This window comes from Coenobita brevimanus, chromosome 25 (genome assembly GCF_032717465.1).
Source record: "Coenobita brevimanus isolate Jiangsu-jjx chromosome 25, ASM3271746v2, whole genome shotgun sequence".
In the NCBI taxonomy this organism is placed as follows: Eukaryota; Metazoa; Arthropoda; class Malacostraca; order Decapoda; family Coenobitidae; genus Coenobita; species Coenobita brevimanus.
In genome coordinates this window covers 22,579,697-22,593,356 of record NC_136978.1, presented here as the reverse complement: position 1 = coordinate 22,593,356, position 13,660 = coordinate 22,579,697, and the positions used below count along the sequence as shown (strand labels likewise).

The following is a 13,660-nucleotide window of genomic DNA, read 5'->3' as shown; positions in this document are numbered from 1 at the left end:
TTCAACCTACAGCTGTTCAAGTCTAACTGTTACAGATATTTTATGAACAGAGAACATCAGTAATCTGGTGTATGGATTATTATTATTTTTTTATTCATTTGCTTTTCCTTCCTCTGTTCTATTATTAAATATATAAATATATATATATATATATATATATATATATATATATATATATATATATCCTAGGGAGTGGAAAATGGCAGACTAGAGGAAGGTAGATGTGTTGCAAAAGACGAGATGTGGGAAAAGGGATACCTAAGGTATGATAAAAATTAGATCAGGGAAGACGAACAAGAGGTATAGGGAAGAGCATATACAGCTGATTAGTGAGGGAAGGGGTTGACAAATGGAGAGGTGTGAGGAAGGGGAGATGTAGCGAGAGGATTAAAATAAATAATTAAATAAAACAGGGGAAAGTGGAAATTTTAGGATGACGAGGTGTGTGTGTGTGTGTGTGTGTGTGTGTGTGTGTGTGTGTGTGTGTGTGTGTGTGTGTGTGTGTGTGTGTGTGTGTTCTTATCTAATTGTTCTTACCTAACTGTATCTTTACATGAATAGCCAAGATCGTACTATCCTGTGTTTTGAAACATTTTTATCATACGTCTTTAAATTTATTATTTGTTTTGGAACACGCTATTTCATTCGGTAGTGCATTCCACTGATCAACTGCTCTATTTGGGAAACTGAATTTCCTTACGTCTTTATCACCTCTCTTTTTTGTACTGTTTTCTGCTGTGTCCTCTTAATGTTACTTCCCCATAGGTTATATATTCATTTACGTCCATTTTCTCTTTTCCTGCGATACATTTATTTAACATAATCATGTCTCCTCTTTTCTTTCTCTTCTGTAATGTTGTTAGGTTTAATATGTCGAGTCATTCTTCATAGTTTAGGTCCTTTAAACTTGGTGCCCATCTTGTAGTGGCCCTTTCTACCATTTCAATCTTATCTACATGTTTTTTGAGATGTGGATTCCAGACTACCGATGCATACTCCAGAGTTGGCCTCATGAATCCTCATGAATGATGTTATCTTTCTCAGCATGTCTTCATTTATACATGTGAATGCTACCGGAGGTTATTCTCTCGGGCATGGAAGCATACATTCCCTTCTCATATCCTCTGACTAATGCAAGAAAGCCTTGGGTTAATCACGTTTGTTCTAATGCTGACCACAACAAGAAAAGAGCCTATAAAAGGTACCAGAGCCAACCCACCCCTGAATCACAATTTGTTATTCTTCTGACCAGAATCGTGCTAAGTTTGTTCTTCACACTGCTAAAAATAATTTCATCCGTACTGTGTGCTCTCAACTCTCCGGCTTGAATTCTTCCCACTCCTTCTGGCACCTTGCCAAAAACCTTTGTAACAACCTTACCTCATCATCCTTCCCTCCTCTTTTCTATTCTGATGGCTCTGTAGCTATTTCTTCTGCTGATAAAGCAGATCTCTTCGCTCAGACTTTCTCCTCCAATTCCATCTTAGATGATTCCGGTGCTGTTCTTCCATCACTCAACCCCCCCCCAGACTTCTTCATGGCTGACATTAAAATTTCTTCAGCTGATGTATTTTATGCCATCACTGGCCTCAATACTAACAAGGCATATGAGTCTGATGGAGTCCCTCCTGTTGTTTTCAAGAACTGTACTTCAGTGCTTACACCCTTCCTAGGTAAACTCTTTCGCCTTTGTCTGTCAACTTGTACCTTTCATTCTTACTGGAAATTCGCTCTCATTCAGCCAGTCCCAAAGAAGGGTGACCGTTCCCAACCCCCTAACTATCATCCAATTGCTTTAACATCCAGTGTTTCAAAAGTTTTCGAGTCAATTCTTAATATAAAAATTTTAAAGCATCTTTCCTATCACAATCTTCTTTCTGGTCGTCAGTATGGGTTCCGTCAGGGACGCTCCACTGGTGATCTTCTCACCTACCTGTCATACTCCTGGTCATTCTCCTTTCGGGACTTTGGTGAAAGCTTTACCATTGCACCTGACATCTCAAAGGCTTTCGATCGAGTCTGGCATAAATCTTTAATTTCCAAACTGCCCTCTTACGGTTTCTATCCTTCTATCTGTGCCTTCATCAATAGCTTCCTTTCTGGTCGTTCTAAAGCTGCTGTTGTAGACGGCCATCGTTCTTCTCCTACATCTATCAAAAGTGGTGTTCCTCAGGGCTCTGTTCTATCACCAACTCTTCCTTTTATTCATCAATGACCTTCTAAGTTGTACATCTAACCCTATCCACTCGTACACTGATGATTCCACCCTTCACCTTTCCATTCGGTTCCCGCAACATCTATCTCAGCAGTTACTTCAACAAACAAGGGATGAGGCTATGGCAAACCTAATGTCTGACTTGGCTCATATCTCTGACTGGGGTAAAATTGATCTTGTTGTTTTTAATGCATCAAAAACTCAGTTTTTACACCTATCATCCCGACACAATCTTCCACAGGAGTACCCTCTTAGGTTTAATAATATCCAGCTCAATCTTCCATCATCCTTGAATATGCTTGAGGTTTCATTCACTCGGGACTTATCTTGGAAAAATCATATTGCATCTCTTGTATAATCTGCTTCCAAGAGATTAGGTGTGCTAAGCCGACTCCGTACCTTCTTTACCCCTGTACAGTTGTTGACTTTATATACGGGTTTTATTCGCCCCTGATTAGAGTACAACTCTCGTGTGGGGAGGCTCCTCACATACAGCTCTTCTCAATAGGGTGGAGTCAAAGGCTTTTCATCTCATCAACTCTCCTCCTATTACTGGCTCCCTTCAACCTTTGTCTCTTCGCCGCATTGTTGCATCTTTATCTCTTTTCTATCGCTACTTCAATAGTCACTGCTCCTCTGAACTGACTGCTTGCATCCCTTCACCCCTATGACGGGTGCATAGCACCCGTCTAGCAACAAATTCTCATCCCTTTTCTGTCCAACTCTCTAATGCAAGAGTTAACCGTTACTCCCAGTCTTTCATTTATGCAACAGGTCAACTCTGGAAATGTCTCCCTCTGTCTGTATTTCCTATTTCCTATGATCTCCAGTCCTTTAAATGGAGTGTGTCCAGGCATCTTGAAATGAACGGGTCTTGAATTTGGTTCTCTTTTGTAGTTTTTTTTTTTTTTTTTTTTCTTGGAAGGAATGGTTTGTGGGCTCCTGGCCTTTGGTTCCTTCTTTCTTGCATTAAAAAAAATGTGTACATGTTTCTTACTTTTTCATTTATGAGGTCAGCCGGTGATAGTCTGTTACTGATAATCACTCCTAAATCCTTTTTCCTTTCTGATGTGTGTAGGGTTGAACTTCATAAAATATAGTCCCAGTCTGGTCTTTTTTCACTTTTACCAAATTTTATTACATGACATTAAATTTTGTCCACACTGGATTCCATTTGACATCTGCTGCTCCATCCATAAAGTTTATTAATTCCTCTTGTAGCTCTCGATGCAAGTGTCTGTGTTTGTATGTTCCCTTTGTATTTTTGCATCATCAGCAAACATATTTAGGTAGCTTCCATTTCCAGTGTTGCTGTCTGTCATTTACATATACTAAAAACATTATTGGTGCCAGCACAAAGCCCTGTGGAACTCCACTTGTCACTTCTCTCCATGATGAGCAATTTCCCCTTAGCACTGTTCTCATTTCCCTTTTACTGAGAATATCTTGCATCCATTCATACACATTACCTTGGATTTCTCTTTCCTCTTTGATGGTACAGTTTCCATAAAAGTCTTTTGTGTGGTACTCTGTCAAATGCCTTCTTGAAATCTGAATACAGTATATGCTGTCTAACCAGCCATCTCTTTTTTGTATAATTTCTGCAACTCTATCATAGTAACTTATTTGGTTAGTAACATATGATTTTCCCTTTTTAAAACCAAACTGTCTTTTTGTTATCATATAGTTTTTCCAGGTGACTTACTCAAATTCTTCATATCAGTTTTTCTAACATCTTGCTTACAACGCCGGTCAGTGATATTGATAGGTAGTTAAGTGGATTTTGTCTATTTCCTTTCTTGAAAAGGGGCACAATGTGTGCTTTCTTCCAAGTATCAGGTAGTTTTCCTTGTCTTAAGGATTCTCTGAATATTAAATGTAATGGACTGCCTACCTCTTTTGCAGATTCCTGTAATACCCAACACAAAATCTTGTCTGAGCCATTGGCTTTTCCATTGTCTAATTTCCTAATCTCTTCCCAGACCTCTTGTTTCGTTATGCGTATATTTGTTAATGTGTGGGCATGCTTGTTTGTTTTCATCTCTTACAAATCTACTTTATTTAATAAAAACTGCTTGGAAATTATTCTTTAGTACTTCGCAAATATCTTCTTCATTTAGACAGATTTTCCTCTCATCCATGATGGATTGTATTTATCCTTAACTATTGCTTTGCTTTGTATGTAGCTGCATAACAACTTCAGCTGATCAGAACTTTTATTTATAATGTCTTCTTCAAATGCCTTTGAGTATCTCCCCTTATCCTTGTATAAACATTTTTTGCCTGCTTGTAGTTGTTGTATACTCTCTCACATTTTTGTCATCTGTATCTGATCCACAGCATATCTCTTTTCTATTCTGCATTTATACAATCAGTATTAAACCAGTACTTTATCTTTATTTCCGTTTCCTTGTGCAATGGGACATTATTATGGACTCCTGTCTTGTAAAATTCACAGAATTTTTTATATATAACATTTATATCTTGTCCTCTTGGCTCCTTTTCCCAATCTATATCCTTAAAGTACTTCTTTAGGTCAAGACAGTTGCCCTTTTTGTAGTTTTGCCTCTTTTTGTAATATCCATTACCTCTAACTATATCATATGCTATCCTGAAATTGTAAACTAGTACTGCATGGTCGCTTTTGCCGAATGGGGGGTGACAGATTATACTGTCAGTTTCATTTTCTTGCCCAGTAAATATGAGATATAAAATGAGGGGTCTTCTGGTCCTCTTTTTCTGGTGTTCTCCTTTACATGTTGTGTTAGAAAAAATTCCTGTAAAAGATCATGGGCAACAACTTTCCTGTATAAGATCCCAACAACTTTCATGGTGTTTAACATCTAGCGTATTCCAGTTTATGTTAGTGTCAAAATCTCCCATTAGTATAATTCAGATTTTTCTTCCATGCTGTATAGGAGGTTCTTAAACTCTGAATTGTCTTTTCTGCCAGTTCTTCATATTCACCTCTTCCCATGTGTTTTTCTTGGGAGACGCATTTAAATCTGCCACAATTATTATCCCTTCTGATGAACTACCACGTTGAGTACACCGCTTCCCGTCCGATCAGCGAAGTTAAGCAACGTTGGGGCTGGTTAGTACTTGGATGGGTGACCGCCTGGGAACACCAGATGCTGTTGGCATCCCTAAGTATAAAGTGGGGTTGGTGGAGGATTAGTGCCCTTCCATGTAAAACAATTAACTCTAAGCCCCTGGCCACCCCGTCTGGGATACATGGCGTCTGGTAATGAATGAATGAATGTACTAATCTTTACTGTAGTTAATTCGACTTGTGAAGTTATGTCAATTTCTATCTCTTTTGGAGTCTTTTCTCTGCTAGTATTATAACTCCTCCTCTTTTTTTTTTTTTTTCTGTCTTGTCGCCGAATATTGTACATCCAAATCTAAAGAGTTGTTTGATATCCTTGGGATTAATTTTGTTTGTTAGACAAACAATATGTGGCTCATTTTCTATGACATAGTCTTTTATCTCTAATAATTTGGATACCATTCGTTCTACACTTAAGTACATCAACTTAGCCATATTGTTCACTTATTTGACATTGGTTGAGTCTACTCTCTTGCTTTTATGTAGTACATGCTGTTTATGTGTCATTTTTTTACTTGCAATCCTACTACTTTGTAAAAAAAAATTCTCTTCATCTGATCTTGCATCGTTTTTTTTTTTTTTGGGGGGGAGGGGGGCCTTTTCCCTCTTTTCCTTTAGTAATCTCCATTCTTCTTGAGTTGGACACCTTTTTATCCACACTTCTTTGTACTCCTCTGATTCCTTAAGTTTGTTATCATTTTTCAGTACCTCTTCTACATGTTCTCACTTTGGAAGGTTACTTTCAGAGGCCTTGACTTGTTTCTCTCATATATCCTAATCTCTTACATTCCCCTACATCTTTCTCACAGATTTCCTCTGATACCACTTTCAATATGTTCATTATATTTACCATCTCCTTGTTATCTCTGGTGATTCAGTTCCTTATATCTTCTTAATCTTTACCAGTGATGACTACAGATTTGTTAATCCCAGCTGTTTCCTTTATCAGCCTTGGGTTCTTCCTTATGATGTCTTTCACTTCGCTTGTCACGTCTTTTGCTTCAGCCTTGTTTTTAGATCTTAACTTGTTTTGACTACTTCTGCCCATATATTCTGTACCGGGTACTTCCTCTACGCAATTTCTCATCATTTGATAAGCTTGAGTTATCTTCACATCAATGTCTCTGCTTTGCTCTATCATATTACCTGCTTGTCCAATTATGTCTTTATCATTATTGTACGCCTTCAAAACTCTTTCATAGGGACTACTGTATTTCCCATTTCGTTCATTTTCTTCCTCAGAATGTCTACCTCAGCTTGTAGCTCACCTGTTGTTGCTCTTTTCTGTTTAATTCCTTTACCAGAATAGCTTTGTTTGTAATAATCTTTCCTATACCAAACAGCCGCATAAGGACCAACAGGTCTGCTGCCGTTTGCTTTCCTTTGTACTCTTTTGTACTCCTCTTCTCTGTCCCCTCCCCTAGCTCTTACGCCCAATTCATCCCGCTCCATTTCCTCCCGCCTCCAGTGCACTCCACTCCCCCCATCAAGTCCTTCTAATCCCCTAACCTGCATCCTTCCCTTTCAAGTCTCTTTTCCTCCTCCTCCCACTAACACGCCCTTTGAAAGTCTCCTTCCTCTCCTCCTTCACTTCTCCATTACTCCTCCAATTCTTCTCTCTCTCTCTCTCCACCACCACCTGCTCCCCTAAGGTTCGACTTGTAGCCTCGTGCGCCTCGACCTGACAAAAGTTGCCTGAATAAGTTGAAACACTCACAACAAGCAATATACGTCTCCTGCTGCCAGTGTGTGTGTGGGGGGGGGGTGGAGGTGAATGCAGGCGCGCGCGCGTGTAGGTGTGTGTAATTCACCGGGTCGGTCAGGATCACTTGATGGTCGTGATCGTCAGATTTTACCCACCCGGAAGGGAGCTGAGAGCTCATATAGTCCGATCTAAGGGCAAGGCTGTGACCTTCACACACGCACACACCCATCCCCTTGCTCAAGGGGGACAGTAACCACCCACTTCGTCAGTGAAACTTTTCGCAACCTGAGTGAGGCGCGAACTCCCGTCCACCAGTTGACAAGCGGGAGCGTTACCACTGTGTGTGTGTGTGTGTGTGTGTGTGTGTGTGTGTGTGTGTGTGTTTTGTTGTGTGTGTGTGTGTGTGTGTGTGTGTGTGTGTGTGTGTGTGTGTGTGTGTGTGTGTGTGTTATGTTGTGTGTGTGTGTGTGTGTGTGTGTGTGTGTGTGTGTGTGTGTGTGTGTGTGTTGTGTTTGTTGTGTTATGTTGTGTGTGTGGTGTGTTTTTTGTGTTGTGTTGTATGTGTTGTGTTGTAATGTGGAATGATGTGTTGTGCTATGTGATGTGATGTGTAAGGTAGTGCAGTGTGGCCTAACGTTGTGTACTCTCTCTCTCTCTCTCTCTCTCTCTCTCTCTCCAGACGTGTTTTCCTCCACGATTTATTTCCTACTTCCCGGAGATTTATTCATCCTCCTCTAACAACTTTTCCTCGTTCGGCCCTCTATAGCCAACACCCTCCTCCCACACCCACCCTCACCCTCTTTCCTCCCACCCCCACCACTCATCCTAAACCCCTCCCCTTTTCCCCTTTCCCTCGGGCCCTTATTTGACCTCCATTTGTTTTTTCCTTCTTTAACGTCCTTGCTACCCTATTCCTTATCTTTTCTTCCTTGCCTTACCATTTTCCTTCTCCAACGTCCTTTCTTCACGCTTATCTTTAACTTTTTTCCCCTTTCCTTTTCTTCACCTCCCTTACATTTTCTTCCCGCCCTTGCCATTATCTATCTTGCCCGTTTGTCATCCTTTTCGCTTATTCCTATCTTCCTCTTCCCTTTCATTTTTACCCAACATCGTTTCTTCCCCTTCCAAAAAGTTTGTTACTTCCAGCAATAAACTGAATAAACATTATGTATTCACCCGTGTCTGACTGTCTGTGTACAAGATCTCAAAATGTCATCGGATGTAAATGAAATTGGTGGATAGGTGGGCACTGGGTCATGGCAGAGTTAATTTGATTTTGAGGTGGATCCGGATCAGGGGACAGGATTTTTTTTTTTTTCTCTTTGCGTTGACGGAGGTATGCTCTGCTTGATACTGTGTAACCGAGCAGACTACGGCTGTAGAATTAAATATGTACGACCTTAAAAGCAGTCGTGTTGTAGGAAAGAAATTACAAGGGTGAATCCTAAATTTTATTTGCGTCCGCGGAGGTATGAACTCTTTGAGTGCTTTCTAGTTTTTCTGCTTGTTTCTTCCTTTTCCTTTAATTTCATCTTCCCCAACGTTCTTCCTTTCCCACGTCGACTTTCTCCCCTATCCTTATCCTTTCATTCTTTGCTTCTTTCAAAGCCCTTTCTTTTTCTTCCCCGTCACTTACTTTTCCTTCCCTGACGTCTTTTTTTCTCTCCCCCTTAACTCCCAGTTCTCTTTTATTTTTTTTTTCTTCCACTTCCCTTACTTTTATTTTTCCTTTCTCGCTGATTCTCATACATTATTCCTACCCAATCCCTTCTCTTCCCTTTCCCCTGATTTTTCTCCAAAACTCCTCTCTTCCCATTCTTACTGACTTTTCCCCCTTCCCTAAATTCCTTGTTCTTTTTATTTTTCTTTACGTTATATTTGCCTTTCAATTGAAACTTTTCTTTAACTCTTCCTTTTTTTCTTCTTACCATCCTGTCTTTACTCTTCCTTTAACTTTTGTTCCCTTTGTGTCTTCTCCTTCACTTATATTACTTTCCTCCCCAGTGCCATTTCTTTCTTTTTAAAACTTTCTCTTCCTGCTCTTTCTTTCTTCCCCTTCCACTTTTCGCCCTTCACCTCTACATTTTCTCCGTTTTCCCTTAAATTTCCTTTCCCCACACCATCTTGTCTTCCTTTTTCACTGATCTGACCCTTAATTATATTTTTCTTATTATTACGCATCTTTTCGATCACTTTTGTTTCTCTTAATTTTTCTTTCCATTAAGTCCCTTTCACTTACTTTAATTAATGTTTTCATTTTTTCTCCATTACTTTCCTTGTCACTTTCTCTTCATACTTCTTCGCCCTGAACTTCTTACTCTCATTTTCCCTTCCCTTTCCTTTACCTCCACTTCCTCATTTTCTCACTTCCCCTTCCCCTTCCCTCATGCCTCCTCCCCTTTCTCCAACCTCCCTTTCCCCTCTCCCTCACTCCTCCTCCCCTTTCCTCCACCTCTCCCCTCTCCCTCACCTTCCCCTCTCTTCCTCTCCCTCACTCCCCCATTCCCCTCTCCCTAACTCCTCCTTTCCTCACCCTCCCTTCCCTCTCCCTCAGCCCCCCTCACCTTTCCCCTCTCCCTCACTCCCTTTCACCTCTCCATCACTCCCCCTTTCCCTCTCCCTAACCTCCCTTTCCCCTCTCCCTCACTCCCCTTTTCCCTCTCCCTCACTCTCCCTTCCCCTCCCCTTCTTCCTCACTCCTCTTCCCCTTCTTCCTCACTTCCCTTTCCCTCTCCCTCACCCCCTTCTCTCCCTCACTCTCTATTTCCCTCTCCTTCACTCCCCCTTCGCTTTGCTCTCACTCCCCTTCCCCTTTCTCTCGCTTCCTCTTCTCACTCCCTCTTCCTCTCACTTCTTTCCTCTTGATTTCCTTTCCTCTCACTTCACCTTGCTCTTACTTCCTTCTTAGCTGACTTCCTCTTACTCCGTTACATTTTTAACTCCCTCTACGAGGTCCCCCTAAGTTGAATAAAACCGTCGGATGACTATGATTAGAGAAGAAAATGCGTCATAAAGAGGGTAATGAAGACATTCCCGATCTTTCACTACGAAATGTGTCACCCTAAGAAGAAGGAAAGCATCTGACGAAAGCATGAATGTACCGTAAAATACAAGAACACAGTACTAAATGCAGAAGCTACAGGGCCTTTGGATTAGTGCTCTTGGTATAATGTGGGAGAGTGATTGTGCAGGGCGTAGTGTGGTATGAAAAGGTATGGTGTGCTGTGTGGTGTGATGGGGCGTTATTAAAGTCAACAGAGTCTATAGGTGTGAAACATCTGGCTTCCAACAATCATTAGTGAGAGGCAGACGGACGGGGCCGCCCCTACAGATGCTCCCATAGCTAAAAATAAGAAGGGTATCATTATACAGAAGAAATGGGTTGCTGATGACAGAGTTTAGCAAGTGCTCTCTCTCTCTCTCTCTCTCTCTCTCTCTCACACACACACACACACACACACACACACACACACACAGTAACCATGTGGAAATAAATATTCAGCTGGGCCTCGTCCAACACATCACCAGTACAACAAAAACTACATAAATACAGGTCGTTACTTGGTGGCTACAGCGTCGCCTATATCACGAACCTTTATCATCCCACAGCGACGACCATACCCTCCCTCACCCTGTACACCCCAATCCCCTCTCTCACTCCTCTGCCTAACCTCCATTCCGTCCCACCATCCTTTCTCTGTCCCCTCCCCCTGCCCTGTCACGAAACCTTTTGGGCGAGGTTTTCTTTATCCCTGCCTCTTCGTATCCAAAACTGAAATAAGGATTTGAACTGTAAATTCGACGGTTGTGTTTCGTAGTCTAAGGGAAGATTAGGACTTAACTATCTGCTTTAATGACCTTCGTACAGTCGACAAGAGTTGATCTTAAACCTTCTCTAGGGCTTCCTTGGTTTTTTCCCTTATATCTCACTTTTGTTTTTCTCTTCAGGCCCTCTTTGGCTTTTCCGTTCTATTCCTCTTTTGTTTCTCCCTTCCAGCCTTCCTTTACTTTTGCTTCTTACTCCTATCCTTCCTTTGTTTTCACTCATATCCATCCTTTGTTTTTCCCTCTTACCCTTTTTTTTGTTTCTCCCTCATATCCTTTCTTTGTTTATCCCACCAATTCATTTTTTTTTCTCTCCTATCCTTCCTTTGTTTTCGCTTAAATCCCTCCTTTGTTTTCCCTCCTATCCATCCTTTGTTTTTCCCTCCTATCCATTCCTTTGTTTTTCCCTCCTATCCATTCCTTTGTTTTTCCCTCCTATCCTTCGATTTCACTCCTGTCCTTTTTTTCATCCCCATCCTTCCTTATTCTTTCCTGTCCATCATCTGTTTCCCTCGTATACCTTCCTTTGTTTCTCCCTCCTACCTTTTCTTTGTTTATCCCTCCTATTCCTTGTTTTTTCTCCCTCCTTGCCTTCCTTTCTTTCCTCCTCTTTTCCTTCGTTTCTCTCTCCTATCCTTCCTTTGTTTCCCCTACTATCTCCCTTCTGCTTCACCCCTCAATCCTTTCACCACAAGTGCATGTTGGGCGAAAACGTCTGCAGCGACGTAAGAAAAGTGGGGCCAGTTTCGGTCCGGGTGGGTTATGTCAGATTAAATTACACTTCTTGGATGGTGCTGGGGAGGGACGCCTTCATGCGGTGGCACCATTTTAACTGGGCCGCTCCACTTCCCGGGTATACAATCATACCTCACCTTTTTCCCCTTTCCTCGACAGGTGGATGATGGACTCTTCACCTTAAGATGCAACCCACTGGGCTCATGTCCAGATGAGCCTGGACAACAACAACTGTTTGGATAATTGCAATGTTATCAGGTTATGCTAGAAAGTGTGAATATGTATGACAATTACGTTATCATGCGGTTAGGTTCAGCTGGACTGTTTGGAAGGGTGTGGAATATCGGTTATGATAACGGCACACTAGCTAGGTCAGTTAAGGTTACCGTGTTACGCTGTCAAGAGAGAGGTGATAATTAACTGCTATAACAAGGTCTGACTGTAGGCTAGGTTAGGCTATTCTGAAATACAAAATAACGAAAAATTTAGTGAGGATAGGTGAGAACTGTTTCATGTCGCACTGGCAAGAGTTACATCACAGTTGGTTCAGGAAGCAGTAAAGCAGTATGGTATACTCCGGGGATATATCCACGGTAAGAGCTGGAAGTGAGGCCGTGTTCATGGAAAGAGGCAGGCGGAAGTTCTGGAGGGTCATGTCCGAGTATAGTTAAAGTCTTGTAAGCAACCACTTGTACACCATTTACCAGCTTCCTCCCTGTAAATAACCCCTGCAAGGCCGATCATTCAAGATGAGTGAGTGAAGATGCAATTTCCCATTATTCTACCGTCATTTATGGAATATTTTGCTTTGTATAAGAGTGATGTCAAAATTCTTGTAACTGTACAGGTGCAACGCGTTCCGAGCGCTAGTGGATTACTAAGGAAGAAGTGGTGCTTTTGAGAAACAAAACATTATTATTATTATCATTATTATTATTGCCTGTAGCAGTTTGATGTGATCAGCCTGCACTGCACATTATAGTGTAGTTAACAATACAGACGCGTCTGATACATTCAATGATTATCACGTATTTTAGATATTATTAATAAATACTGGAATATTGTGCACATCTGTAAATTTCTGCACTATAGTCTGCATCTACACTTTTTTAGTCAAAATACTTGTAAGGTTTATATCTAATTTAATGTAAGAACGCCTGTGCAAAGTTTTAGTCTCTCTTAAACCCCTGCAGCCAGAGCACGTAAGCTTAGTTTCATTCTCGATTGCTCCAGGCGACTTTTATGCAAACTGGGAGAGACAATTAGGCTAGAACTACAGAGGATAATCACAGTCTTCATCAAACTCAATCGGTAGAGAGGTGGGCTACAGTCCCAAGGGACCCAGGTTCAAATCCCCGCAGGGGCAGGGAACAGTTTAAGGATTTGAATTACATTAAATCAGGCTTTACTGATCTACCAGAAGCCCCGCCGACATGTCGTAAAAATACCCTCGCTAATACCAATACACCAGTCCTGTATGAGACAGCCCTAGCATGTATTCAATATGGACGGTGGGTGTTAGCGCCGAAGTGGTGACATGTAGAGGTGCATGGTATGTTGGAGGACTGCTGGGCCTTGATAGCAGGCTGTGAAGCCTATGCCCAGAGTCGGACACACACACACACACACACACACACACACACACTTTACTGTTGGTGGGCTCTACAAAGCTGGGGGGGGGAAATCAGGTAGCAGCAGTAATAAACTACACAAACACGCCAACCTAGTGAAGTGCTCAATGTGTATCAACTAAATTTTCAGTTTTCCTGACGAGGTGTAATACATGCTCGAAACAACGTTAAGGCTCTGTCGCAGTACAAAATACGTGTAAGCAATGATTATTCCTATCCGACCGACATTCTATTTACTTTCTCCAGCATAACCATCGATTCTCTTTCAAATTATGATTTCATTTCTGCTGTCTTCTGGGAAAATTAAATATATACTAATAAAGAGAAACACACGTGACAGATGAATGAAGATAACAATCACAAACGTTGAAACTGATTACAAACGAACTATTATGAAACTCTTATCACAAATGAACGACTATAAAACTATGCGCGCTAAT

The 13,660-nt window shown here is 41.3% G+C and overlaps 1 protein-coding gene and 1 pseudogene across 3 annotated transcripts in view; one reads left to right on the top strand and one right to left on the bottom strand.

Moving 5' to 3' along the window:
- LpR1 (Lipophorin receptor 1) overlaps nt 1-13,660 on the bottom strand; it is an 838,382-nt gene that overhangs the window by 494,300 nt on the left and 330,422 nt on the right. The gene's annotated exons all lie outside the window — the stretch shown is intronic.
- On the top strand, nt 5,241-5,358 carry LOC145393898 (5S ribosomal RNA; annotated as a pseudogene).